Source organism: Loxodonta africana, chromosome 1 (genome assembly GCF_030014295.1).
Source record: "Loxodonta africana isolate mLoxAfr1 chromosome 1, mLoxAfr1.hap2, whole genome shotgun sequence".
Taxonomy (NCBI): domain Eukaryota; kingdom Metazoa; phylum Chordata; class Mammalia; order Proboscidea; family Elephantidae; genus Loxodonta; species Loxodonta africana.
Genome location: NC_087342.1, coordinates 77,558,340 through 77,562,179, shown reverse-complemented (window position 1 = coordinate 77,562,179; position 3,840 = coordinate 77,558,340). Strand labels below are relative to the sequence as shown.

Here is a 3,840-nt window from a genome sequence, read left to right as displayed (position 1 = left end):
CCTCTTGAAGTGGCTGAATGCCGACAAATTCTTTTTGGTACAGTGACTCTGTGTATTCCTTCCATCCTCTTTTGATGCTTCCTGCATCATTCTATATATTGTGCATAATACCAAAAAACCAAAACCAAAGCCAAACCCATTGCTGTTGAGTCGATTCTGACTCACAGTGACCTTATAAAACAGAGTAGAACTGCCCCACGGGGTTTCCAAGGAGTGGGTGTGGATTGGAGGTGCCAATCTTTTGGTTAGCTCCTAACCACTGCACCACCAGGTTCCATATTGCCCATAGAATCCTTCTGTGTTGCAATTCCAGGCTTGAATTTTTTCTTCAGTTCTTTTAGCTTGAGAAATGCTGAGCCTGTTCTTCCCTTCTGGTTTTCTAACTCCACATCTTTTCACATTTCATTATAATAAGTTGTCTTCTTGACTGCCCTTTGAGATCTGTTGTTTAGCTCTTTTACTTCATCATTTCTTCCTTTCACTTTAGCTAGTGTACATTCAAGGGCAAGTTTTATAGTCTCTTCGGATGTCCATTTTGGTCTTTTCTTTCTTTCCTGTCTTTTTAATGCCCTTTTGTTTTCTTCATGTATGATGTCCTTGACGTCCTCCCGCAACTCATCTGGTCTTCTGTCATTAGTGTTCAATGCATCAAATCAATTCTTGAGATGGTCTCTAAATTCAGGTGGGATATACTCAAGGTTGTACTTTGGCTCTCATGGACTTGTTTTAATTTTCTTCAGCTTCAACTTGAGCTTGCATATGAGCAGTTGATGGTCTTTTCTGTAGTAGGCCCCTGGACTTGTTCTGACTGATGATATTGATGTTCATTGTCTCTTTCCCCAGATGTAGTCAATTTGATTCCTGTGTATTCCGTCTGGTGAGGTCCATGTGTATAGTCACCATTTATGTTGTTGAAAAAAGGTATTTCCAATGAATATGTCATTAGTCTTGCAAAATTCTATCATGTGACCTCCAAAGTTGTTTCTATTCACCAAGGCTATAATTCCCAACTACTAGTCCTTCTTCTTTGTCTCCAACTTTCACTTTCCAATCACCAGTAATTATCAATGCATCTTGATTGCATGTTTGATCAATTTCAGACAGTAGAATTTGGTAAAAATCTTCAATTTCTTTGTCTTTTGTATTCGTGTTTAGTGCATACATGTGAATAATAGTCATATTAACTGGTCTTCCAAGTAGGTGTGTGTGTATCATCCTATCCCTGACAGCATTGTACTTCAGGATAGATCTTGAAATGTTCTGGGTTCACCCCTCTCTTTTTTTTATTATTCCTTTTTAAATTTGCTAAAGTGCTTTGTCATGACAGGAAACAGATGCTAACAAAGGAGGAGCAGAAAAATGGGAGTTCTTTCACTGGATTTGTCTTATTGGGTTTCTCTGACAGGTCTCAACCGGAGCTAGTCCTCTTTGTGTGTGTGTGTTTTTTTTTTTATCTTTTATATCTTCATTTTGCTGGGAAACACACTACTATTTTATTGCCCGAACTGTGCCCAAATTTTTACACCTCTATGTACTTTTTTCTCACCAGCATAAGCTTTCTTCATCTGTGTTAACCTACCAACATTGTCCCACAGCTACTGGTTATTCTCAGAGAACAGACAAATCTATCTCCTATGGTGGTTGTGTAGTTCAGCTGTATATATCTCTTGGTTTGCTATCTACAGAATCCATTCTGTTAGGGATTATGGCATTTGACCATTATGCAGCTGTTTGCAAGTCCCTCCGCTACACAGTCATCATGCACCCCCGTCTCTGTGCCCTGGTGGCTTCTGCTTCCTGGCTCAATTGTTTTGCCAACTCTATATTGCAGACAGTGCTCACCTCCCTTTTACAATTTTGTGGGAGAAATATATTAGAACACTTCTTGTGTGTGGTTTGTCCTTTGCTCAAACATGGCTGTGTTGACACCACTATGAATGAATCTGAATTTTTCTTTGTCGGTGTCATCATTCTTCTTATACCTATTGTATTAATCATGTTCTCCCATGGTCAGATTGTCAGAGCCAACTGATGCATAAAGTCAGTGGCAGGCAGAGAAAATCATTTGGAACCTGTGGATCCCACCTTACAGTGGTTTCCCTGTTCTATGGCAGAGCCATCTATGTTTATCTCCAGCCCAGCAGTAACTACTCTCAGGATCAGGGCAAGTTCATATCATCTGTCTTTTACACCTCCATTATACCCATGATTGATCCTCTCATATATACACTGGAGAACAAGGATGTGAAAGGTGCATTTAAAAAGATTCCTTGGAAAGGCTGTGACTCCAGATTACTGGGGCGGGGGGAGAAAGATGCTTCAGTGGAAGGACTTTGAATACCAGAGCCCCTAAGATGTGATATCCTCCACATGTCTTCCAAAATTTCCCCTGACAACTCTCAAGGGCATTTCCTTACCTAATTCTTTTAGGAAGATGAATGTTTAAAATCTAAGTTTATGGATTCAGTTCAAGCTCCAGAGATGCTGATTCGGTATTCCTAGAGCATCTGTATTATTAATATTTTTAAAAAGCTTTACAATTTTTTCTTATTTGCATCCTCATTTGAGGACATTATTCCATTTCTACTTACAGAAACACATTTACATACATGCCACAAAGTCACAGGCACAATGGGATTATAAAACTGTTGAAGCTAGTAAGAATACTAACATTTTAGCATTTTTTTAAATTAACTTTTATTAAGCTTCAAGTGAACGTTTACAAATCCGATCAGTCTGTCACATATAAGTTTACATACATCTTACTCCGTACTCCCACCTGCTCTTCCCCTATTGAGTCAGCCCTTTCAGTCTCTCCTTTCGTGACAATTTTGCCAGCTTCCCTCTCTCTCTATCCTCCCATCCCCCCTCCAGACAAGAGCTGCCAACACACTCTCAAGTGTCCACCTGATATAATTAGCTCACTCTTCATCAGCATCTCTCTCCCACCCGCTGACCAGTCCCTTTCATGTCTGATGAGTTGTCTTCGGGGATGGTTCCTGTCCTGTGCCGACAGAAGGTCTGGGGAGCATGGCTGCCAGGATTCCTCCAGTCTCAGTCAGATCATTAAGTATGGCCTTTTTATGAGAATTTGGGGTCTGCATCCCACTGATCTCCTGTTCCCTCAGGAGTTCTCTGTTGTGCTCCCTGTCAGGGCAGCCATCGGTTGTGGCCGGGCACCAACTAGTTCTTCTGGTCTCAGGATGATGTAGGTCTCTAGTTCATGTGGCCCTTTCTGTCTCTTGGGCTCCTAGTTGTCGTGTGACCTTGGTGTTCTTCATTTTCCTTTGCTCCAGGTGGGTTGAGACCAATTGATGCATCTTAGATGGCCGCTTGTTAGCATTTAAGACCCCAGACTCCACATTTCAAAGTGGGATGCAGAATGTTTTCATAATACAATTATTTTGCCAATTGACTTAGAAGTCCCCTCAAACCATGTTCCCCAGACCCCCGCCCCTGCTCCGCTGACCTTTGAAGCATTCATTTTATCCCGGAAACTTCTTTGCTTTTGGTCCAGTCCAATTGAGCTGACCTTCCATGTATTGAGTGTTGTCTTTCCCTTCACCCAAAGCAGTTCTTATCTACTGATTAATTAATAAAAAACCCTCTCCCTCCCTCCCCCCTTCATAACCACAAATGTATGTGTTCTTCTCAGTTTTTACTATTTCTCAAGATCTTATAATAGTGCTCTTATACAATATTCGTCCTTTTGCCTTTGACTAATTTTGCTCAGCATAATGCCTTCCAGGTTCCTCCATGTTATGAAATGTTTCAGAGATTCGTCACTGTTCTTTATCGATGCATAGTATTCCATTGTGTGAATATACCACAATTTATTTA

The 3,840-nt window shown here is 40.8% G+C and overlaps 1 pseudogene; it reads left to right on the top strand.

Moving 5' to 3' along the window:
• The first annotated feature begins 234 nt into the window (after window positions 1-234).
• LOC135230751 (putative olfactory receptor 2B8) lies at window positions 235-3,038 on the top strand (annotated as a pseudogene).
• Window positions 3,039-3,840: the final 802 nt, after the last annotated feature.